The sequence below is a fragment of the Blastomyces dermatitidis genome, assembly GCF_000003525.1.
Source record: "Blastomyces dermatitidis ER-3 genomic scaffold supercont1.13, whole genome shotgun sequence".
NCBI lineage: Eukaryota > Fungi > Ascomycota > Eurotiomycetes > Onygenales > Ajellomycetaceae > Blastomyces > Blastomyces dermatitidis.
In genome coordinates, this window is record NW_025544786.1 from 483,142 (window position 1) to 493,742 (window position 10,601).

Consider the following 10,601-nt stretch of genomic DNA (forward strand, 5'->3'; position numbering starts at 1 on the left):
TTTGTTTTTCACTCAGTTCAATATCAAATTGAATAATCTCATGACCTGATCCTGATGTCTCATTTAAATTAATAAACCAGTTTACAAGTCTTCTTTTCATTAGATTTTGTGACATGAAGATTAGATCTATAATAGACTTCTATTTCATGCCTTTTCTAAAGAATGTTTGTTGATCAGACTTATTAACCAAATCTATTGAATGCTCAAAGATCTATTTAACCAGATTATCAGCTCTCACTGCTCTCTTGCATTCTGAATTTCATCAGAGATGATGTGCATTGAAGTCTTCTGCAATTATAGAGTTTCTTGATGAAGTTATGTTCAGAAATCCTCTATCAATTGTCCAGATATTGTTATATTTCTTCAATAACTTTTCATTATAGATATTTATGAGCTGTATAGTATCAAACTCATTTTCTTTATCTATAATGTCACTCACCAGAATATCAGAGTCAGACATGATATTAAATTGTAGATTAAATTGATATCTTGATCTCTTTCTTCCATAGATCACTACTCTTGACTTTATCTCAGACTTTTGAGGTAAAAAGCAGTAGTAGCTTAAGTGAGAAATGACATATTTTTGCTCAGCATTAAAATTCGGCTCCTGAAGCAGTATAAAATCAACTTTTTATTCAAATACAATTTGAAGATAAGAATAAATGCAATTTGAGTTTCTATTCACATTATTTTGAATAAATGTGATTTTTGAAGAGTTTTTAAACTTTTTTTGTTGTTTTTGTTGTATATTCATACTAAAAGAGAGTAGAGTAGAATCTAATTACTATCATCAGATAGTAGATTATAACTGTTCTGAAAAGTAGAAATCTTAACTACTTGTATTATATCTAGTTTATCATCAGAGTCATTTCTCAATTCTCTAATCTTAACAGAAGTTTGAGGATTCAAATTCTGTTTACATTTCACTGAAGAATTGAAGTTTGAAAACTTAGATAATTGAGAGTTTCTTCTTTTTAAGCTTGTAGTTATAAGTTTACTGGCTTGACTATTCTCTTCAGTTCTAGGTTTACTCTGAGCTTCATCTTTTCTTCAGTTCTTTTGAGTTCTTGAAGTAAACATACATTCTTTTGAGCTAGATGCATGTTTTTCTTTGCAATTAGAGCATTTAAGCAGAGTGTGTTGACATATTTCATCTCTTTTTAAGCATGTTTCACATTTATGCTCACTAGTTTTATGATCTCTAGCACAGAATGCACATTTTGAGTCTCTGAAACAGAAGATTGTAAAGTGTTCATATCTTTGACAGTTTGAACACTGTGTTTGAGCTTTGAGATTCATTCTTGAGTCTTTGTATTCATGAACTCTCATTTTCAAACCTGCTACTCTTACTTCAGAGATCTTCAACTGTTTCATTGTCTTTATATATACTAGAACAGAGGCATTTCTTCTGCTTTGTCTGAACTCAATTGAATTTAGTCATACAGACTCCTTTCTCAGTTGAATAGAGTTGTATTCTTCTAATTCATTTTTGAGAAGTAGCATTTCTTCTTCACAGTCAAAAATTTCAACTGAAATATTATAAAGAATGAATTTGTCTTACTTTTCATCTCTCTCAGATAGAATTGTTGTGTTTAACAAAGATTTCACTGCTGATTTTCAGAGATTCTCATTCTGAATAAGGAATTCAGTACTGAATTCAGACATTGTAGTTAGAATAATGAAGTTTTTAAAGAAGAATGACTCAATTGAAGCTATAACTGATTTTTGAACTTCAATATCAGTCATTAACTGAGAAAAGAACTGCTGATTGATTTCATTTCTAATTCTGAAAATGAGGTTTGAGTTTAGCTTATTTCTCTGCAATATGTTCTGATTTGAGTCTTTGAGAATAAGTCTTCTATCTCTGAAGATTTGAAGATTTTTCTCTTTTTACATTTTTTTCTTCACTCTTCTATCACTAGAAGTATGAGCAGTATTCTTCTCAGTTTTCTCAGAATTTTGAGCAGGTTTTGAGATAGCAGATTTAGAGACAGCAGGTTTAGAGACAGCAGATTCAGCTGCTTGAGCATATGTTTTCTTCTGATTTAAAGAAGAAGAAGAAGAAGAAGTAGAAAAGAAAGAAGAGCAAACTGAAGAGTCAGTGATTATATTCGGAATTTTCAAAGTTTTTTGAACTGTGTTTGAAATTCCAAGTTTGAACTTGATCACTTCCTGTAGTTGTCTAGCCTGAGCATGAAGAATTAACAGAACTTCTTCATTCATCTCACTCAGACACTGCTTTTCAAGAATTTTACTTGCTTTTTCAAGTTTCTGTATTTCAACAACTTGTTGTTTCTCTATTTCTTCTTTCTTTCTTCTCTTCAGAATTTCAATCTCAGAAATAGCATTTGAGAAAGCATCTTTTTCCACATCAACTAAGTGTACTTTTGAACTCATTGTTCTTACTCAATGAAAAGTTGGTCAGACTAATTCAATTGAGATATTTATTAAACTCTTTTGAATTGAAAAGTTGGTCAGACTGTTTCAATTAAGAGGTTTCTAAGTCTGTTTTCAATTGAAAAGTTGATTAGACTATTTCAAAAGAAGGATAGCAGACTTTTGTGTACAAAACACCTGATTTCTTTCACACTAGTTCAGTAACTAGATTAGATTTTTGAAGAGAATCTAATAAACTAAAATTGATTTTTAAGATAAATCAATAAAATCTTTACAATCTCTTTCTTGAAATACAGTGAGGAAAAGTATGATATCAATTGATAGTAAATCAGATGATATGACAGTTTTTGAGAGAAAAACTGATAAAAAATAAATCAATTTTTTGCAGAGAAATTGATTAAAACTATTCAATTTTATTCTAAATTATTCAATTCTCCTCACACAACAAGTGTGCAACTCAAATCAGTTAATAAAGAGTGTAAAAAAGAATTAAGTATTAATAAAAGCTCTTCAGCCACTGAAAAAGTAATTCTTACTTAAAAGAATATGAAATTATGACAGAAAACAACTCTGTTTTTAATTCTTTGTAAGAATATTGTGTAAAACCCAGAGAAAAACACCTTACTTTTTCAAGAGAAGTAAAAAACTATTTCTAAGATCTTTTTTTTTTTGCATTAACTGCTGCAGAAGAATGAGATAGAAACTGCTAAGATATGCACTACTGTATATTCTCTATCAAGACTTTCCCTCTTCAGAGTCTTGATATTATAGAGAATATAAGTCTGTTTCTATATAATAATGTAAATATTGCCAGTGAGATGTAGAGGAACTGGTTATTTATATCTCAAAATAGAAGACTTTGTCAATGATTATATCAATATAGAGTTAATTCTCAAATTCAATAGAAATCTAGTGTTGCTGTTCTCAATCCCTTGCAGAATCTATTGAATATTGAGGTATTAAAACTAGATTTAATATATCTCACTGTGCAGGGATCAAAGGCTCAGTCAGACCTTGAGATATACTGATTTTATAGTTGTTAGTGTGCTGTTTAGACTGACCGTGTGACCGTGTCTGAGACCAGGACCAAACTTTACAGTTGTCACATTGCCTAAAAGCATTACTTCTGATCATGATTTGTGTTCATCACATTGATCTCAAATCCCGTTATTTCAAATATTAAAGATTTCAGATTCACTTTTCAAATAAAAATCTAGTTCCAGATAAAGAATATGTTTGAATTCTTAGTCACATTTTCATTCTGATCTCATTATTGAAAATAGCATCAAATGAGATCATGAAATCATTTCTCACTTACATAATATCATAACATAGTGCTCATTTGTTGAAAATTTAACAGAGAGTGTTATCAAATATCATTACTTTTCTGAACACAGATCATAATCAATATCATTTTAATTAAAAAAAAAAAATGTATAATATAAAAAATAATAAAAAAATAAACAATAAAATAACAAGAAAAAATCACAATAAAAAAAAAAAAAAAAAAAAAAAAAGAGAAAGAAAAAAAGAAGAGAAAGAAAAAAAGAGATAGAAAGAGAAAGAAAAATAAAAAAAAAAAAGAAAAGAAAAAGAAAAAAACAAAAAACAAAAACAAAAAAAAATTAAGATTACAGGGCTGCAGCACTCTTAAAATACTCACTCTTCAGAGTCTTCACAATATTCATCATCAACTGTGTATCTCTCACAGTGAGGATAACACAGCTGTGATGAGTCATTGTCTTAACATCATTTAACAAATAATCAGTATATATCTATATAAATGTGAATAATTAGAAAACATACACTTAAAAAGTGTGACCAGGGTGAACTCTGCTGCCATTTGAATGACATCAAGGACAGAATGCTGAAATCAATGATTTCTCTCATTGATTTCACAGACAAGGCATGTGAAGATGATCTTGAGAAATATAAGATTCTCAGACTTCTGGTAGAAATGAATCTCACAGAGAGACTCTATTTTCATCATATCAGAGACTGAGTGTTATTAAAAAGTGTTACTTCAATGCACATGCACTTACTGCAGCAATTCACCCTCTGCACACATGACTGAGAGTTGCAGCTTTTCCACACTGCATGACTCTCCCTAGGATGCTGCTGCTGGTTTGCAATTCACACAGTCTCCCAGTCCAGCATGCACTGCACATATGCAGCCCTGCATGCTGGGGCTGTGTTGGCCATTATGGCCTGGTGTGGTACTCGCTTTTCACAGGCCATGTTTTGTTTGATTGAGAGGGAGGGGAGGAAACATGACTGCTGTTTTATTTGAGAGAGAATGAGTAATTGAATCTGTAGAAGATAATTTGATTTCTTCTGCATTTGAAATTTGATTAGTCTATACTCTTCAATTTAAGAGTTTCTGAGAGTGTTTTAATAGTTTTCATACCAGCTTGAAATTAGTGATTGATTGAAGAAGAGAAAAGAGAGAAGAAAGAAATGAGAATAACTTATCTTTATAATATGAAAACAGAGAATTGCTGCAATCATTTGCTCTAGTAATAAAGATCTGTTTTCTGCATGTATCTCTGATACAGATTATATGATAACTGCATACAAAGAATATCAACAGTGCATGTATTAAATGAAGATGATGTTGCTATACAACACTGTAGCTGTTTCTATACATCACTGAAAGCTGTTAATATTTTCTTTGAGTCTCTTTATATTTGATAAGTCAGTAATATATTTCAATGCACTTCTTCTTTCATTATCATCATCATCATTATTATCATCATCATCATCATCATCATTATTATCATTACTATTATCATTATCATTATCATCATCATCATCATCATTATCATCATCATCATCATCATCATCATCATATTATTTCTGACCGTCTCTCCTGCCTTCACTCTTCTTCAATACTCACTGAAATTAATTATGTCATCTCTCTTCAAATATTCTGCAGTTCTGCAGATCACTAAGGCGTGTGAGCACTGTCACAGATTGAAGAAAGAGAAGAAGAAGATGTTCAAGTGAGAGAAGACAGATCACAAGACATGTTATAATGCCTTGAAGAGGCTCTGTAAGAGAGTAGAATAATAACAATTTTAAGTAACACTTCTGATAGATTTAGACTGAACTAAGTATAGAAATAATGTGAATAGCACTGCCTGTGAGAGATTGAAGAAGAAGACAGTGAAGAGTCTCATACAGTAGTAGTGAGATTAGAAGAAGTTCTGAGAATGATTTAAGACTAAGATGAAGAGAGAGAGAGAGAAGAAGAGTGTTACTATAAATAAGTGACAGTAGAAGAAGATTGAGAGAGTGTTGAAGTGAGAGATAAAGAAGTTAAAACTGGTAAGTTTTTTATTTATTGAGAGATAATGATTTTTGATAATGCTTCTGTTCTCTAATTGATTAGCAGAAGCTGACAGAGAAGAAGGGAATTGAGGCCTTATTCAGGTCTTGAATACACTTCATGATTCAGAACATTGAGAAGGCAGTCCTGCTCTCTGAGCATGTCAATCTGCTTACTGCTGAGATGGAACCCAAGGCAGTAGATCAGAAAATGTGGGATTTTGAGGCACAGGTTAACCTGGCTGAGAGAGAGCAGTGAGAACCCTTCTCTGAGAAGGCAGTGAAGAGAGATTTTGAGATGATTATCACCTCAGATGAGAAGAAGAAGAAGGAGAAGAAGAATAAGAAGTGAATTATGAAGAATGATAAGAAGAATGAGAAAGAGAAGAAAGATAATAAGTAGAAAAAGTTTTTTTCTTTTTATATTAGTTAGTTATAAGTTCATAATTATTAATAATTGAAATTAATTTTAAGTTTTTAAAAATTATTGTACAAGTTGTAATCAAGTCAGGAACAATATATATATATATATATATATTTAACTATCATGATTCACAAATCACTATAATGTATAAGTATCAACATTTTTTCAACATTGATATTCACAATATTAATATATTTTTAATGATATTATCTGATAACATAATTTAGTAACACTCTCTTTCACAATATTAATATATTTCAAGAAATATGACAGAGATTAATCAAGATTGTTTGTTTACTTTTATACATTGATGATATTCAATCTGAGTTAGTACTAAAATTATAACTAAGCTAAGAAACAAGATTATTTTCTCTTATATTAATTCTTCTTACACACATCAGTGATCAGTTATTGAAAATAAATTATTATCTTTCTCAAATTATTATCATATCTTCTGAATTCACTTCTTTCACTTCTTTTACTTCTATTGAAGATTCACAAACTCTTCAAGAAATCACTGTGAATTACAAAGTCTATGTTGTTTACAATTCAACACAGAATGCTCTCTTTCAATTATAATAAATGATCACTTCATTCTTCACATCTGATTTCAGGCCATGAAATTTATGAAAAACTCAACACAAATATCAAGATGAACTATAGAATAATTATCAACAGATTGCATTGTAGATTACTGAAGAGTCATCTCTCTGCTACAATCACTGTAACTTCATTCAGAAACATTCATCATGAACTGATTATAGCTCTGAAGGAATTTTCTGACATCTGAAGTTATCAGAATGCAGACAACAAAAGAAAAATAATCAGAAAATTACTACTGAGCTGGTAAGTTGCTCTACTAGATAATAATTTTTGATAATGCTAACTTTCTAATTTGAAGGAAATTATGTGAAAATGACTCTGTATCAGTACTCTGATTTCACAACTCTCATCTGATAACTTCTGTGAACAATTACTTCACATATGTATATCTCTGAATCTTTCTCTTCAATCAATTGAAAACCTCAAATTCCAAATACTTCTTCAAATGCTTAATTCAAATCTTCATATTCCACATTGATTCTGTCTTCAGTTCAACCTCAAGACACACTACAAAGTCAATATGCAACATCTAGAATCAGAGTTGAAGAATCATCAAAGAGTGTCTCTCACAGTGAATGCATGAACTAGTACAAACAATCTTGCATTTATAAGAGTTACATGTTATTATATTGATGAGAACTGAACTTATTAAGAGACATTAATTGAATTTGAATCATTGATTAGTAGTCATACTGAGGATTATATGACAGAGATATTAATGACTGTGATTAAAAATGACTATTAAGATATTAGTCTCAGTCTTCTTACAATTACAACTGACAATGCTGTGAATAACTATACTATGATGAAGAGCTTGGAGCAAAAATTGACTTTGCATTTATAAAATGATAAACAAGGTCATATTCCCTGCATTGCTCATGTGGTTCAACTTGTGATGTAAACACTGATAAAGAATCTTAATATTGAGATGAAGAATAATGAGATGGCTGGTTCTTGAGATGAGAATGAGATGAAAGTGATTACTCAAGTAACTTTTACATTTACTTTGTAAAAGATAATGTTTTTTGATAACACTTTTTGATATTGCTTTTTGATAATGCTTTTTAGTAATACTACTGTTAATTTTGAATAGATTGACTAATAATTTAAATATCATAGATTCAAAATATTACTAATGCAATTTATATCTCTTCTAAACAATAATAACAATTTCATAATATTCAATAAATAAACAAATCAGTCACATCACTGAATATGATACAGAATGTTAGAATATGATGAAGTTCAATATATAAGATAACTGTTCAGACTCTTTGATTGTGTCAGATAATTGATTATTGAGTGCAACACTCTGATTGAGAAAAGATTCAGATATTGAAACTTTCTGATATGAAGTGAACTCAGTTGAAATATATAATTGATTTACTGTTTCAGTTTTATAAGATAATAAAGACAGTCTCAATCACTTGTACATCAATGCTGCAGTCAGTCTGATGAGTGTATAACAGTTTATTTACTTATCTTGAGAAGCAGTTGAATCACTCAAAAAGAAATTCAGTCTGAGATGATGCTATAGTGCAGGCTATTATTACTGTAAGGAATAAACTGGTATATTACTACAGTAAAATGAAACAATCTTTTGCAGAGTACTATGCTGTAGCAGCTCTACTAGATTTCTTCTGTCAAGTTAATATCTACACTTCTCAAGATTGAACAGAGAAGAAATGAGACTCATATATCAAATTAGTCTGAGACTACTACAATGTCAACTATCAGAGATTTGAATAAGCAGATATTCAAGATGTGAAGACAGTGAAATACAATTCCCTAGTAAGTAATGATCTTTGATAATGCTTCATATCATATAGAACTATAATACTAACTTTGAAACAGAACTTACATACATTGATTACAACTGAAAATCAGGCAAAACTACATATTTGTAAAACTGAATTTAACTGCTATCTTCAAGATGATCTGACAAATTTACACATTAAATCAATTCTAGAGTTATAAAAAATTGTTAAGAGTATATATTCAACTGTTGCACTGATGATGTATGATATTCTGACAATTTCATTGACAGAGATGAGAATGAAGTGAAAGTTCAACTCAAGTTGAGATATTTATCACTATCATTAGAAACAATTATAAGAAGAAATAATCAAGAAATTCATGATTGTAAAACATAGAATTATCAGACAGTTTAATACCTCTGATCACAGTATATCAGAGAAGTGTAGTTTTCATGAGAAAGTGAAGAATAAACTTGTACAAGAATGTATTTAGTTATTTCATAAGTGTTATCAATAATCATTATCAAATTCTGATTATATAAGCAATCACTGAATGAACTGAATGAGACTGATTTTAATCTTCAGTCTCAGTCTCATTCTGATTTTGAAAGAATGATTATCTTTCACAGTTTATTCTGAAAAATTACTCTTATTTCACTGTTCTTGAATTAAATCTGGTTATTTTTCACATCATTTCTCTCAGAAATGGTCCATTTTCAGATTTTTTTAAGGCTTGGTCCTGGTGGGACTCACGCCAAGAAATGTATGAGACCAGACCAAATGGGACCAAATGTGAAATTCATGGTCCCGGCGGCCAGTCTAGTGCTGTTGACTCGTTGTCCGTTGGTTATGTGCTTGATATTAACCCCGGTGGCCGAATGGTTAATGCGGCCACCCGGTAGCACCTTGGCGTGGGAAACCAAGGCGCGTGGGTTCGAAACCCGCAGGGGATACATTAAATCCGGAACTCAAGCACCTCAGGTTCCTAATAAATACAGAGGTGTACAAATCGCTCCAATGAATTGCTCTATGTTCCTGGGCTGGGAAGTTATTATCGCATGTATCTAATTGTCACTCCTTTGTATTTCCTATGTTCTTGTTATCTTGGCGTGGTCTCAACACCTGTATTTCCTCCTGTATAACCAACACTTGACCTGTATTTAACATCACGCAAGGACTCATCATAAGCTCCGCTTGCATATAAGTATAATGGAAGAATAATAATAATAATAATAATAATAATAAAGTGCTTGATATTATCGCCGAGGTATCTTTTTGTATTTTTCTGCCGGGGATGGGCCAGATTGGGAAGGGCGGTACGAGGGTGGGACTTGGCGTTGATGTTTTGGAACATCAAAGATGGACAGGGTTTTCGCGAAGGTCGTTCCTCAGATATCTCCACAACTACAGATCGGGGATCTTCCAAAATCGAGAAGATTGGTGCATACGGCTAGGTCTCTTCACCTTACAATTTGTATGGCGATTTGGCCCGGGGTTGTGGTGTGGTAGGGGAGAATGGGGGGATAATCCCACGCAGGAGTTCCGAATGACGTCTGGTTCATGTTTGGCTGGATAACTCCACCACCACACGGGGTATGCGGTCGGCGATGGGGTCAAAATGCTCGTATGATCGAGGGCTTTTCGATGAATCTATCGGCGGGTTCTTGGAAGATATTGATTAATCAAGATAGAACAACTTATAACACTATATATACTTCTCTGATTAGAACACTCTCTCTCTGAATTAATACTGACACTGATATCTTCACTTCTTCTATACTGAATAAACTGTGACATATAGCAGATCAGACTGATGAACTTCTTCACACTCTTACTGAAGCAGTATATCAAGAAGTATCTCAATTTCTCTCAGAACTATGTATAAGAATTGATATCTTAGAATATTCAATTGATGATAATAACACTCTACAATTCTGTGAATAACATTGAGTCTCTTACTTTAAACTCTTACACACTCAGATAATGTAAGAGATGTATAATTTATATATAATCAGTCATTCAGATTATGAATAATTATACTGAGTAATCTCTCAAGAGTTCTACTGATCTGAGATATTAAACAGTATCAGACA

At 31.4% G+C, this 10,601-nt stretch overlaps 1 pseudogene across 1 annotated transcript; it reads left to right on the forward strand.

Moving 5' to 3' along the window:
* The first annotated feature begins 9,372 nt into the window (after positions 1–9,372).
* On the forward strand, positions 9,373–9,461 carry BDCG_17912 (annotated as a pseudogene). The gene has a single exon. The product of its transcript is annotated as a tRNA-OTHER (tRNA).
* Positions 9,462–10,601: the final 1,140 nt, after the last annotated feature.